This window comes from Sceloporus occidentalis, unplaced genomic scaffold (assembly GCF_023333645.1).
Source record: "Sceloporus occidentalis isolate IW3139 unplaced genomic scaffold, rSceOcc1.0.p SCAF_2, whole genome shotgun sequence".
NCBI classification, from domain to species: domain Eukaryota; kingdom Metazoa; phylum Chordata; class Lepidosauria; order Squamata; family Phrynosomatidae; genus Sceloporus; species Sceloporus occidentalis.
The window spans coordinates 213679791-213696007 of record NW_028316982.1 but is presented as its reverse complement, the minus strand read 5'-3'; the positions used below and the strand labels follow the sequence as shown (position 1 = coordinate 213696007).

At 38.1% G+C, this 16217-nt stretch overlaps 1 protein-coding gene across 12 annotated transcripts in view; it reads right to left on the bottom strand.

The window, feature by feature from the left end:
• Positions 1 to 16217, bottom strand: part of ROBO2 (roundabout guidance receptor 2) — a 1130584-nt gene that overhangs the window by 1096902 nt on the left and 17465 nt on the right. The gene's annotated exons all lie outside the window — the stretch shown is intronic.

The following is a 16217-nucleotide window of genomic DNA, read 5'->3' as shown; positions in this document are numbered from 1 at the left end:
TGTCAGCGGCAAAATGCATGTGATAGTATCTGGATGCAGCCCGAATTAGAATTCAATTCGGCAGCAATAAATTGCTTTTTTAAACTGTGTGATAATCTTTCTAATTTGATAAGCTTGGCATTTTAAGCATTCTTTGCCCTGTTGGAGGAGAAGGCCAGTTCATAAAGAGTGTCAGTATTGCCATGAAAATGCAAGTTCTTCAGACTGACAATTCATAACTACTGTTTTCCAATAAAAATCATATTAATTTCATTCTGTGTCAGGCATAGGACTGTGAAGATGGAGTTTCATCCTTTTTTAAAAAATTCCTTGGGCTTCTTGGAGTTCAGTTCAGTTACCAAACATCATTCATAATAATAGGTCTACATTTTCCCATATAATTTGACTCATTTCTTTATCAAATACTGTGTCATCTGTTTTACAATTTTCTCATTTTGTGACAGGAATGACAGGCCATCATTGCAGCAATTCTCTTAAATTATTCAGGACTTTTATTTGTTGTTTTGGTCTCTGTCAGTTATATTATGAAAACTCTTGCAAGCATATGGGGATGTTTGACCTCCAGGAGTTTTAAACAGTTAAACCAGACTGAAAGGACAGCATGAGATGAACAAAATAGAATCAATGAATTTGAATGAATGAGATTGAACTGAGAGAAAATAAGGAGCCTCTATACTTTCCAGAATGAAGTTAGTGTAGTGTATCAGTTTAGAACTCAGTCTGTTGAATACTGAGACCTAATTCTGCTGCATGAGATCACCAGTGTTGCATAAAATCTTGCCAGTGTTGAGATTTCTTCACATCCTTATCCACACCTCTAGAAAACACATCTCATTTACCTCTTTCTTATTCTGAAAGGGGGAAATACACTTTGCTTAGGGAAGGAGAAAAGAGCTACTGTATATACTTGTGTACAAGTTGACCTCATGTATAAGTCAAGGGAAGGTTTTGGGGTCAAAATCATGGATTTTGATATGACCCATGGATAAGTCGAGAGCAAAATGTAGGGGGCTAAAAGGAAGGATGGAAAGGGGGAAATACCACTTCTGTCCCTCCTTCTCCTTCTCTGGACCTCTCCCAACAGATTCCCAGGTGCTGGAGAAGAGGTTTTAACACTGGATTGAGAAAGGAAGCAAGTGGTTTTAAATGGAGAGTTGTTTCTATAGGAAGCAAGGTCTTGCAAAACAGACCAGAGAGAGAAGCAAGTGGTTTTAAATGGAGAGATTCCCCCCCCCCCCATAGGAAGCAAGATCTTGCAAAATGGACTGGAGGGGGAAGGAATTGGTGTTAAATGGAGATGGGGGCATCAGGCTTGCTTGTTTTAGGACCTTTCTAAGCAGTACTGGTGTATCGACCCTTATATAAGTCTACCCAGAATTTTAGGGTCAATTTTGGGTCATAAATTTCTCGACTTATAGTCGAGTATATATGGTAAAGTGACAACCAGAGTTTCCATTCACATGTGGAATTCCACGCAGAAACATGTTTTCTCCTTCCAGGGATCTATTCTTTTCTACAGGTTCCATGGTTCCCAGTCAGCAAATCTACCCCTCATTTCCTGCTATGGTGATCATCTGTATCTGGCAATAGCCAGTTTGTAACAGTTTTGATTAACAATGCTTGCAAAGTTGCCTGAGCTTGGATATGGTAAAAAACAAACAAAACTTTTTTTGTGTTTCCATAGAGGAAGAGACCATCATTGTCTTTAACTTTGGGAAATTTATTTCCCACTGTACTAGACTTTGGAAAATACATATTTCTAAAGGTTCATATAGATGCTTGTAAAGACTCTTCCACAGAGAAATGGAAAGGTGGGGTTTAGAAAGATAATTTTCTTCTGTTTCTTTCTTGTTGCATCAGAGGTGCTCCCTTTGCTATAAATAAGTTGAATGGGAGGTTTAGGATATTGAAGATGGATGATTTAACAGTGCCAAGCTGCCTTAGAAAATAAATGGAAATGCTTTGGGTAGAGCTTGGCAAGATTATTTTTTTGGATTTCAGCAGTTGATTCTAAGAGTCGTAGTGCAAAAATGGCTGGGTATTCTGGGAGCTGTAGTCCAAAGAGTAATTTTTCTGAGCTCAGCTTTGAGGAGCAGCATACTCTCCTAGCCAGTCTAATGTAAGTACGCCAGAACTCACACATCTAGACAGTCGTGTCATTAGAGTTGGTGTCACCCAATGTGATAACACATGGTGTCACCCACCACCCACTGACCTCCTCCCATACCACACCATACAGAATCCTTAGTAATGCTTTTGTACTAATGTTATTCATAAAATATAATTTTCATATATCACCAAATGCAATGGTGATAGTTGCATGACATAAGCAACTAGCATTATTAAAATTATACCTTTAAATTACAACATCTTATGCACAGCCCTAGTGTATTTACATGTACATAGTTAATTAGGTTAAAGTGAAAATTTAGTAAGATGTGGTGTTTTTAAAGAAAATTGAAAAGGAATCATTTTAAAAACTGAGGCCTCTCTTTCTAATCCCACTGAACCTTGCCCCACTCACACCATCTTTTCCACTGAACTCCAGCATTTTAAAGGTACTCAGGTGAGCATCTCATTCCATTTCTGCCAAAAGGCAGATGTTTGGGAGTAGTGGTGTCACCCCCATGTTAAGGTGTAACCTGGTATGTCCCGCATTCTGCACCCTCCAGCAATGCCCCTGCATTTAGCATTTCCTATGACACTAGAAAAGCTGCTGTTGTCCTTTTAATCTTAAATCTCCCAATGTAAAATGAAACCTCACTCAACAATTATTATTTCTGCTGTCTCCTTCAGAGATATCTTTATGTAGATACTGGATTACTTGATAACTGCTATTCTACATAATGCAGGGCTACATTAAAAACAGTCCCACTAAGAGTGGGATTTCTTTATGAAAGGCAAATACTAGAGACAAAAATATTTTTATGATGAAAGAAGAGATGTATGCAATTGTTCTCCAAGGTTACAGAAACTGGAACAAAAAGAAGCATAAACTCACCATGTCTGTGGGGAACCAGAAGAACAGCAGGCCAATACTTACACTGTTATTAGTAAGATATTCATAGTATTTTCCTCATCTTGCAATTTTCACCCTGTGTCCTTGTCCTTACCTAGCAAGAATGACTGGTTGTCTTGCCATACAATTTCATAACTGTGAAATGTGCTATTATATTTTGATACCCTTCCACAGTCCATTTAATTGTTTTCTCCCTAATTTGATCAATTTTAAAAGAACCTAAAACTAATGAGTAATAACAATACACGTTTTCTAGAGTGGATAAAAAAGACTATGTCATCAATAATCCAAATATAGAAAGAAACCTCAGATACTGTTCTTTTTAATTCTTTTGTAATTCAAAATGTAAACCAAAAGAGATACTCTCAATATTGATACTGAGTGTACCTTCATTTTGAAAGAAAATGGCCTAGATATTCAGCTAGCAAAAACTGCCTTGCTTTATTTTAAGGGGCTCCAAATGTACATAAACACACATATACTTCTATCTTAATATTTTAATACACCTTCTGTGTGCTAGTTAATGTGTGTGTGTGTGTGTGTTTGAAGACTAAGGATAATATTCTGGGCCAAATATTTCTCTGATACTCTAAAAAAACAAACTTTATGGCATATAGTAACTTTGAATTTGTCAATAAAAGATGACCTTCCTTTTCCAGTTTATTAGCCTTGCAGGACTTGGATAAATACTTCTTGATATAGGAATTCCACCTGCAAATATGGATCTCTTATCATGTACAATTCCTAATAAAATGTAAATTCTAACTGTATATGTCCTTGCTGATACTAATGCCAATTAAGCTATTCAAATATAGTTTGTGTGCATGTGACTGAACATGTAAGAAATTAAAACACTCGTTCAAGCGGACAGGAGTTGACTTTGAAACCAAATTACTCCCTTTGGAACCATTACAATCTATTGTGCAAATACCTATTTATAGACTTTTTAATTGGTGGATTATATTCACATACACACTGGAGTATATTTTGAACAAAAGATTTATTGACTCTTTAGAATGGAATGGTTCTTCAGGGTAAATATGTACATAAAAGTGAGAAGGCCTTCACAATTCTAATTATTGACAGGATAGATTGCATTAGTTAAGTATTTTTATGTGCATAGAACTTGTGAATGCTCTTAAATTTTGAGGAAACAATGGCAATACAATGGTTTTCACATGTACTACTGAAAGAATTATATTGCTTTTATAATCTGTACTATCAATTGGGAATTTTAAGTCTTTGGGTGCTCATCAATTAATTAATACTCTCACAACACTGTTATCTGCTAGCCTCCTCCTATACTTGACTTTCAAACTCACTGAACTATAATTTGAAGGTACTATAAAATGTATTCCTACCGAAGAACTATATATAAAAATCTGGAATCCTCACATAAAACTTTCTTATATCTGCCAGTTCTATAAAATTCTGGTGCCAGCTAACACACTGACTTAGTTTAGGTATGGTTGCTCAGTGTGAGTTGATTCATGAGTCTGTTCTGAACTGTTTAATCTGTAATTTATACAAAGGGACACATCAAATTTTCACATTTCTATTTAAAGGTTTTTAAAAAATTATTCTCAACTACAATTTTAATTAAAATATAAATTACAAATTTATAAACTATGTATTAAATACTATTTTATTTCCTCCTAGATATGTATTTTGTATGAAAATGTGGTATAAAATATAAACTTGTAAATCTTCTATTTAAATAGAATTTTATTTGCTTCCAAATATGTATTTTGTAGAAATTATTACAGTTGGCCCTGTGATTTCATGGGGACCCGTTCTGGACCCCTTCCCCCGTGAAAATGGAGGCTCATATATAGTCAAGCTGCATAGACTTAAATGGGGTGCATGCCCACAAGCGCGCACAGGGCACACACAACATGGACACACCCCATTGCCAATAACATTGGTCACCCCTCTTTGAATATCTAAGACCGTGGACCTCAAGTCCGCAAGAAAAGAGGGGAAACTGTATTTGTATATGCAATCTAGCTACTCTACTTTAAAATATGCATGTTTATATATATATATATTGCTACAGTTTTGGATCCAAAAGTTGCATCACAACATCTATGTGTTGGGAATGAGTAGATTTGTTGCATTTTATTCCTTCACTCTTTCACACTTTCCATCTGTCTTCTTTAACCATAGGTATCTGCAGTGGTTAAAGCACTGGTGACAATCTTAATTTAATTAAATAATTACTTATAATTAAATAATTACTTCTTAATTTAATTAAATAATTACTACTAAATAATTAATTATTTTCCTGCATTTCTCTCAACATGGCACCCAGTTCGTATTGCAGAATTACATAAAACAATGTACAGCTTTAAAAAGGATGATTATACGGTAATTCTTTTGTTGATGTGAATTCTTCAGGGGAAGGTATTTTATAAATATATCTCTAGACATCAATGCTGGGGGAGGGATATAAATTGACAGGAGATGGAAACTGTGGCAAAATCCTGCATATATTAAGCTTTGTACAAAAATGAAGTATATTCCAGGCATGCACTCACCTGGGATTTGACCTGTGGAATGTAAGTCTGACTGTCCTCTGGCCTTGTGATGGGCCATCCTAGGATGTGGGCATTAATGTGATGTGCTGGCAGTTAGGGCTACCCCCAGAGAGCAATCAGTAGTGCTGATAAGGTAGAGTTCAGCAAAATGCTACCCTGGAGTTGCTTATGCCCATGGTAGTATTTTGCTGTTCCCCAGCACATCCAGACACCCCCCCCCCCGGGCAACTTTTATGGCCAAAAATGAGTAAATTGGCACTTGTGGAAGTCTATAGAATTGGTGTTGAGACTATTAAATAGGTGTCAGGGCTATGCTGTCCTGTTTAATATACATTTTATTTTATTTTAAAAATAAACTTTTGGATACTTCCAGTTTTATTTTGATTTTCATTTTTTAGCTTTTTTGGGGGGTCATTTGTGCATCCCACAGAGGGCTGAGGGCAGAAAAATGGTCCAGAACCACCCTTACTCTGGTGGTTGAATCCACTGTGAAATGCAGATTTGTAGAAGCATCCCTAGTATCAGGAAGCATCCCTAGTACAGTATCAGGAAGCAGCCCCATAACTCAAGAAGATTTGCCAAGTTCTGAAGATATTTTGAAGAGGAGATTTCTTTGCTTAAGTGTTTTTAAAATATTTTCCATCTTGCTATATATCAAAACCTATCCATACCTAAACAGTACATTATAGTTTTCATTCCCAAAACAAAGGAAATAGCCAGGATAATTTCTGTCAGCTCTTTACCATCATAAACCCAACCCTGTAGCCACAAATTTTAGTCAAAAATATGCTAATACGAAGATGAGCATTTATTCCAAAGGTATGTAGAGATTTATGGTGAACATTTACAAAAGTGTGGCCATTAGAAATTTATTTCAGGAGACAAAATAAAATAGGAATAAAATATGTTATAAAACCAACCATGTTTCATATACAGATGTAATACATATGTAAACCAGATTTCTTTGACATTGAACAAATGTCAACATTCAAGATGGCTGCTAAAATCAATACATCTCAATTTATACTCTGAAATATTTGCATACCCCTGATATATCTGTGGTCTCCCAGTAGAATGTCTGGGGCACAATGAAGTTTATCTTCACATCCATAAACATTGATAAGCAATTATGAAGGTCAAGGGCAGTTAACAACAAGGAGATTGGTATTAAAATGAGAAGACATCTAATTTCTTGAAAGTCTGTATGGGCTGATGAAACAGACACCATTTCTTTGTGGCTGGTGGAGAGCAAAGAACAACTAGGAAGCATCTGGGAATGTGCCTAGACCCAGGCAAACAATGATGAAGCATTCCCCAGTACTTCCAAATGGTCATCAAGTGGTCCTTGAGGATACATAAATTGTTGTGTCCTTGGCATTAGTCATATAGTTATAGGCTTGTCAGCCATCCCCCACTTTCCACCAGTCACAACATCAGGAAAATGGCTCCAAGCTTTCCAGGATGGGAGAAAGGAGAGGTGGTGGAACTATATGCTATGCAGTGTGCCTGCATCATAACAATTTGATCCGTTATTTAAAAAGGGCCCTTTTCCTAACAATTACAATAATGCTTCCATGACGAAAATGGAAGCATTCCACTTTAATAGTGCCAGGCGCGATGCCACCAGGGGGCTCCTGTCGCAGATTGGTGACGTCTGGGCAACGGGAGCATAGCAGAAGTCCAGGTGTGTGATCAACTCCAAAGAGATCTTCATCATCACAACCTTTAAAAAGTGATTTCCCAACATTCTCCTAACTGGTGTGTAAAAAGGATACTGGTTAGATAAGCAGGTAGCATACAGATGTACAATGTAGTGCTTTCAACCCAAATATAGTGGCTGGCTCATGTGGACTATAAAAAGGAGGGCCAGAGAAAGCAAGAATAAAGCAAAGATAGATGCATTTTTAGTATCACAGAAAAAATTACTTAACTTTCACAGTGCTGCCTAGTGCTCTGCTGCCATCTCCCAGGGTCACTGTAAATTCTAATTAATTCAAGGGAAAATAGAAAGCAATTAGCTAGTTCTGGGATGAAAATTAAGATGGTAATCATAATATTACATTGCTTATCATCAAAATGGACAGGTTTCATTAAGGAAGAAAGGAATGGAAAACTTTTAGAGGTCTGAGAAGAAATTATCTTAAGAGCAGAAACACACTCTTGGGAACAAATGAGGCCCCATTCCAATGTCTGCCCAGATCTTTGTTAAAGGAGCATAATCTTTACTATTATGATGGAGTGCTGGAATGTTAAAAAAGACTAATAACAAATGTATTTGATGGACTTTTATGTTGCATGTAGTTTGTTTCCTTTGGATATTTTATATTCCAGTTCATTATTTGACTTTTTGCAGGTGTGTTCTTAGTTTTTACTTCCTTTTTAATTTTCTCTGTGACTTATGAATTGGCCGTTACTGTTTTGCTCTCGTTTTAGTTACAACTATACACAAAATGTATCCCCAGAGGAATGGCAGGAAATAAAAATTCCGAAACAAACAAGGTGTGCTCTCGTAATGATGGGTGCAACACTGGATAAAAGGCTGGGTTATGTGCTTTTCTTGCAAAACCCCTCCAACACTGTTTGTCACTGTCAAGCATACTGAAGAGGAAACCCAATATTGTTAGTATAGATTTTTCTCCCTCTCTAAATACTATGAAACGTCCTGTGGTAGGAAAGTTGTCAACTGAAAGAAAGATGGCTTTGTACACTGAAACACCAGCTCTATTAACCTACTTGAAAAATGGCCAGACAGAAGCAAAAGAGAACACTCTGCACAGTGCAATTGCAAATAGAGTAATGGAAACAGAGATAGCATGCTGAAGGACATAGCTCATGGGAAAAACAACTGTTTTGGGGGAGTAGCCAGGCTCTTCACTCCAAGGATGACTGACAGCACACTGGGCCTACATGGATTATGGCCACAGGCTATAAAATGGTTTTCCTATGCCCTATCCTTCAAACTCAGCATATGAGAGGAAAGAAAAATGTTCACATAAGGTTTTTATGGCAACCAACCACCATGAGACATGATTAAGAATACAAACTTGGTTTTCATATCATTTGGACTAGCAGGCTATGTATTTAAATATTCAGAAAGAATAATCTCTCACTGGTTAACATTAAGCCATCATTTGATGATGATTAGTTATTATTTTCCTCTCATTCTTTGGAGGCATCCCTGTGTTTGTATGTCCCTGTTGATGAAGTTATTCTCAAGCCTCACAAGAACAGTCAGCCGCTTTGTTTTAAAGAAGAATTTTGAATACAGTAGTCTGTTAAACCCAGTTTTCCAGCCTGTTTGACTGAGCCATGAAGCAGCTACTTCTCTATGTGTAACTGTAGGAAACCATGTTATATCTGTTTGCGCAACATTTGTGTGAATTTGAGTCTTTTCTACTTAGATGGCACTTTGCCAAAAGGGGAATGGAAAGATCCACAAAAATGGCCTAGCCACCTAGTGATGGCTTGTACACATATTCCTACCACTTGTTATTGGAACAGATGCTAGAGCTCCTAGTTGCTGCCCAGTATATGAAGACTGAAATAACTCATCTCTTTAATATGTCCTAAGCAATTGGTACAAAAGCTTGAAAAGTCTAACTGGCGGTGGGAGAGTGACAAAAGGTTGGGTAATGGTGAGGAGAGAATATAAACTTCCATTTGAGTTTCTCCAAAATGAGCTGGGCTCCATTTGAAATAAAGCTTTCAAGGGAGAGGTTTTATTTTAGGCTCATCACACTCAGTCTCACACCAACTCAGATTTGAGGAGAGCCATTTGCACATCCAATGGAATTAAAGTTCCCCGGGTGAGTGAGTTCTGGTGAATTTCTGGGCTTTTTTGGATGAGAGAAAGCCATAATTTTCACACCTTTAGCCAGTGTCAGAACATAATGGTGAGTGATGGTCTGGGGACAAGGCAATTGGCTGTCAAGTGCTATAAAGGCATTGGCTGTGCATCTGAGAAATTCATGAGCATGCTTGGCTGTAGGTTCAAGTAGCAGAAATACCAGGAAAGATATGAATATTCCCCATTGGCTTTTTTATCCACTTGCATAAATTTATAATCCCAATTGTACCCCAACAACTATTCATTCTGAACTGGAGGGGTGAAAAAGGAGATTCACATGCTTGTTTTCATGAGTATGTTCCCTAAGCTCTACAAGTCTCTTTTGTGTTTGTACTATATTTTTATATAAAGATATTTCAAAGTGAGCAGATTAGACACTTGCTTTAAAAGAATCCTGTCTTAGGTATTTCGCCCTTTAAAATGATTTTTATACATGATTATTGGCGAGGTATTAAATCTCTTTTTCCCATGGATGATTCAAATAAGGAAAGAACCTACATAAATAACTGAACTTTTTAATTGCCGAACTTTAACATTTTAAGAATATATTACCTTGAAGATCAAAACACTTACTCAGAGGCACAGATCTCAGTTATCCCATTTGAAATGATAGAGCTGCTTCAAATGATGAATTAATCTGAAGGCAAGTATAAACAACCTTTGATTCATATACATTGAAACTTATTATAAGTAACGAATGATTTAGATAGAACGCATTTAGCACTGTCTAGCTGCTAACATTTATTACAGAAATTCCACAACAGATGAAGCCATGGCAGATAGCATGCCATCAATCAGAGCAGACCACCAAAACAAATTGTGCCTCATAAACTACTTTAATATGTCATGAAGCTTCCAAATATACATCAAGGTTCCATTTGTTAAGAAGCTTGAGGCACTTTTTCACTGACAAGTCAAAGACACTTGGTATTTTCATTTACGTGTAATATCTCAATGAATCTAAGAACTCTACTGAAGCAAAATTAGATTTCTGTGATTGCTAGCCTTTGATGAATCTCAGAATTGTCCTAGTCAGCACATAAAGATATTGGTCACAATTCTTGTTTGTGAGGTATTATAGCATAAGAACCCGACCACTCTAAATATTTCAGCTGTAAGAGCTCCATGACTGTTTCAGTGACTTAAAACCCTCCCTCCTACTTTCCGTGTCAAATGCATCATGCGTAAAAGTGTAAGCAGGTAGTAGGATGGCTGATGTTATATGGGGAGAGAAACACATTGCAAACAGTACCAGTTTCAAAATTAATTTAAGGACAGAATGAGCAAAAACACTAAGAACGTCCTGTCCCCATCCCCCCCCCCATTTGTCAAGATTAATGGTTTTCAAAACCATTAAAGGACAGGGATGCATTTCAGTCATAGGAGATGGCATTCATAAGTGAAATAACTAGTGTGGTCCATGCTGGTCTTTCAAAAGTCATATTGAAACAATGATGAAATCCTCACAACTGGGGAAAATAGGAAAGTGTGAAGAATCCAGTTTGACTTTCACCAAGCCTGTTTCTCCCTAAATGTACTAGACATATTTTGTGTTCTGAAGTCCTCACAATAGTGACTAGATCCAGATTCAGCCAGAAAGAACATGTTCATTTGAAAGTGTGCTTTCACACTTTTAAATACAAAACACTGTTTAAACTGCTTCACTCAGGGGAGCTGGACGTGTTCAAGCAGCATGCACAATTTAAAAATGCACATAAACATGCATATTTTGAAAAACTAAACAAAAAAGGGACAGATGGGCATGAAAGAGCAGCTTCTGCCCACTTTGGGGTTGGGTTGTACAGATGATGCATGCCCCTGGAGTGGTTGGAAGCTGCTCCACAGTGGCCTAAGGCAGCCCAAGGCTGGGCAAAAAAAACGAGCGCTGAAAAAGCGCTCCTTTCTGACAGCCCATTTAGGATCCTAGCAGTAGTCAGTTCTGGGACCGCAGTGTCTGGTCACTGTGGTCCCAGGATGACCAGGCGCTGATTGGGGCTGCTGTGGCCAGAGACCGCTCCAAGCCACTGGTCTGATTCATCCCACATTTATATAAAACCTCTCTTTAAAAAACCCAGAGTCCAGGTTGTGTGTGTGTATCATAAAATGCAGGCACATAAAAGAAATAATTAAAAAACCTAATAAGATCTTATAATATAAAATTATTAAATTTATTGTTAACTGTGAGCAAGCTCTATTGAACTCAGTGCTGTTTATTTCTAAATGCATAGCTTCATCTTGTATAATACACAGAGCTTTAACAAGTTTTTCAGACTGCTGAAATGCAGCATTTAGCTTTTAACACTTGCAAAGTAATGTTACTATTTAAACTACTAGCATGAACTTGGAAACCCATCAAAAATACCTAGCTCTTTACAATCCTCTTATTTGTTACAAGCTACAATGAAACTTGAAAACCCTGTTAGAACCTCTTTCACTTTGCACATCAAGAAGGTCACTTTCCTTTTTCTGGCACTTCAGCAGATGCAAAAGTTTCAGAGCTGATATATATTGATATAAGTTTCACAGCTGATTTATATTGACATAAAACATATCAATTTTTTACCATCCCTTTGCTATTATACTATGCCATTCGTCTTAATGCAGATACAGTGGGCCCTTACTTTATGTGAGAGATCCATTCTAGACTCCCCTCCCGCGTAAGACAAAAAGCACATATGCTTGAGCCCCATTGGATATAATTGGGCTTCTGCTCGTGGCATGTGCACCATTATCCATTTTGCCCTGCAGCTTCAGCATAAGCTGAAAGCTACGTATAGTGTGCCTGCATATGCTGTGGGCGCACTGTACTTATGTTGCAATCCATCTAGCATTCTGACTTAAATAGGAACAGTGGTATATTTCAAAAGGTGACACCTACTAATTTTTTTCCAGATCTGTCTTACTTTTACTTTGATAAGAAATTTATGAGGAGAATTCATGGTAAATAAAACCAATATATAAGCTAAGGCTTGTTTTCCCTGTTAGAGATCAGTTGATGGATTGATTGATCAAGAGGTCTGAACAAGAATACTTTTAATCAGGTATACCACTAAAAGCAAGACATTTTCTTAAAAAGCCACTAATATCATCAGCAGTGGGTATTTCCACGCTGCCTATTTAACAAATTTCTGGCTTCAGTTGATCAAGTCACTGTGAGAAATCTGGCTTGGAAAACTCATATCTTTCATGCCTTCCTTACATAGTGCCTTGGCTCTAAGGATCCCTCAAGGGGTTACAAGGCCTGTGCAAGTAGCTGTCAGACATTTTCAGCCAGACCTTCAAGCTATACATCCATTCAACCACCCTCTGCTGCATGTTGCTTTCTGCATATCGAAAATGTATATCTAATATTTAAATTGCAATACAAATGATTGTTTTGTTGCAATTTGAATATCAGGTATACATTTTTGATATCCTTGCCATAGTTTGTATTACTTTTTACAAATACTTAACTCCTTTTTTTTCATTCTTGTTGAAACCACGTTGGGTATAATACCATTTTTGTTGTTGTTGTTCAGCTTTCTGAGTATCCCCAGGCTTTGGCTGGTCACCTTCAGGTGACAGGAAGGAATTTTCCCTTATTATTGGATCATATTTGTTTTTGTTTTGCTTTCCCTGGAAACATCTTCCCATGGATTGTTCCTCCAGTACATTTATGTAGTAGTTAACTCATATCTTGTATGGATTTGCTGCAGGAGTATGGACTGGTAATTGTTTGTATTAGTTTACTAGTAGTTTCTTATTCTTTGGTGCATGTTGCATTGTCACAACTGGAGGGCATCAAGAAGGGACATCAGGCACAAGCTAAATTGAAAATGCCCAAGCAGGAGAAAGCAGGTCAATGAGGGAGATAACTGGCAGTTGAGGTGGATGCAGTTGACCCATTGAACTAATGGTTAGATCTTGTCACAATGATTGGCTGGTGATAAAAACTTGCACTGATGCTTAACAGGTAGGCAGTCCCACAGAACTATTTGCTAATCATGGAACCAATGCACCCCGTGTCATCTCAGTCTGTATTTAGCATACGATTTGCTATCCCAGAGTAGGCTTTATGCTATAACAGTGATTGATTTATGACATACTGTAATTGCATTAAAGTTGTAAAAATTTTCTAACCCACCACACTGTTCAGCTCCTTCTCCCAGTGCAAAAGCATACACTATGCAAAGGGATCTTATAGTACCTTTGGCACTACCTGAAAGAAAACAGTTGTAGCGAAAGCTTTCGTAGACTTAATTTACTGCCTCAGATGGATAAAATGAACAAGTGTTTATGAACAGACCATTATAAACAGGCTGTATGAATAGCTATAAAAATTCAAAACTTGTGGGTATGGTGGTGAGGGGACAAATTCAGTTTTAACAATGGCCATTGAGGGAGAAAGGCAGGAGGAAATATGCTGCCTAAAGCCAAAGTGAGTAGATAACCATAGGAATGGTGGTTTAGCTTCTTTCATTGGTGCTACAAAATCCCTTTGCAAACTGATATTCCAAATTAACATGGCTATGTCTTTGAATTCTAAAAGCATATGAAATTTATCTTGCTCAGTCATGTGCATAAAATCTTGACAAATTTCAGTACTTTAAAATATAATACAAAAGATATGTCAGCCTGAAACTTCATTCCAAAAGTAAAACGTATAAATATTATTAAATATATGTGGACTAAATAGTAGGTATTACTAAAAACCTGTTAGTACGATCAGGTCAAAAGGATTGCAGAAGCTTTTTGTGGAAGTTTTTATTTCCACTTTTGGCAAACAGTTCATTTGCAAAGCTCCTCATAAATATGACTGACTGTGAACAGAGTTGTCGTGTGAACTGACCTATTCCCAGTTTTCTTACACTAATTATAAACACTTGATCAAGTAATTATGGAACATGCTGGACAAAGCAGAAAGAACTCAGGAAAAAGGGAAGATAAGGAAGAAGAAGAAGAACACTTTAACAAAGGGCTTATTTATCTGATTAAAGCATATTGCTCTACTGCCTGAGATTGCGTGCAAGGCTTTACTTCATTAGGAACATAATATGTCATGACTCAATAGCACTTGGTTTTTCCCTTGTGTTTCACTTTGATGATAGGGAATTGAACTTTTTCCCTTAGTGTTTGACTGTTGACACGTCAAAATATCATCATGATTAACCACACTGTGTCCTGCGTGATCTTGAAACTAGATTTTTTTTCATTTTATTCCCCCCTCCCTTTTGCTAAGCGAGTTGTTGGTTGCTTTGAAATAAAGAATTAGACAAGACAGCTACATAGAACATTTAGTGAGATATGGGGCTAAAATCCCACATCAGTCTTGGCAGCTGTGATAATGATGTATAATTTAATTGAAGCTATACTGTGATCCTCGGTAGCACTTCAAACCTTTCCCCTTGTTTATGCATTATTCAGACTAATGGCAACCCTGAAATAGAAAAAGCTTCTTATCTCTTAAAACTTTTATTGCACAGAGTTCAAAATGCACAGTGCTGAGTGCTGGTCTCAAAGCTTTAATGCAGAGTGAGGGGATGTTGTTTTAAGGCCATTTTAGCATCACCATCCTGACATAAAGACAGACATGACTAGATATATTCAACTCTTGAAAAGCAGTATTTCTGAGTGTAGGCCCTTATATTCTCTTGCCGTATATTTGGCTCTATATGATTTTCATGCATCGGTTTCTTCTATATGAAACGGTTTGAAAATAGGGCACATGCTCTTTGGTGTGGTACCATTACTGCTACATACATCACTGCTTCTCAGTGATGAATACTTTTCCCAGGCATGATGACAGATCTTATTGCATGATAAGAAATACACAAGAACATACTGCACTAATAATGCCTATCAGGCATCTGTGGCAAGATGTAACCACATCTTCCCATAATACAAAATTAAAAGTTGTGACCAAATGAGTGCTCCCCCCCCCTCCATACACTTGCTTCTGCTGCTTCTGTAGTACAGCTCCACCCTCGGCACACTACTAAATTGGGTGTGCACAACTCCATCATCCCCTCATTCAAGTGCCAGTCAGAGCACTGACACTGAATAACAAAGACAGACTGCCAAATGCAGCACTTGGGGGGACATGTCTGGCACAGCCACAAAGGGGATGAAGATGGGATAAGGGAAATAAAAAGGCGGGGAGGGGATGTGGTTGTAATTGCAGCTGCTGCCAGTGGACAGGTAGGGAGAGTCATAGAAGAAGGGGAGAAACTGCCTCTGAAGTCCTCATGACCACTTCCAGGAGTGTGAAGGGGACTCCATGCTGTCTACAGCAGATCTTTTGTTGCTGGGCGTTACAGTACATTCAAAACTGAGGGAGCAGACTGGCTTCGTGCCACATTCGTTTGTTCACAAACTAGTGATTCTTTGTCCATTCCTGCAGAATGCCTGACAGCATTATAGACAGTATTCTAAATCTCCATGCAACTTCCCCTTCTCTCACCTGCCATTTCACCTGATCCCTGGGCAGCTTGGGGTTGTGAGCAGACTAGGAGACTGAGGGATGGTTTACCTAGAACCAAGAAGGGGATGAAAACCAGAGATAAAAAATGGTCGCCCGCTAGCCGGGCAGACTGTTTTGCCGCTAGAGGCGGCAAAAACTACAAGCCCCAGTATGCACTGGGGCTTGCCCTGGCTCCCTATTGGTGAGCGGGGCAGAAGGGACGGTCCTTCCGCCCCGTGACGCTCTGGGAGTTGGGCTCAGTGGTGTGGAGCTTCCGGTCCTCCAGGACAGCCCATTGGTTGGGCTGCCTTGGAGGAGGAGTTCCGCAGCACACATTGTGGGGTGGGGCTTAGGCCTTTACAAGGCTGTGCTGCA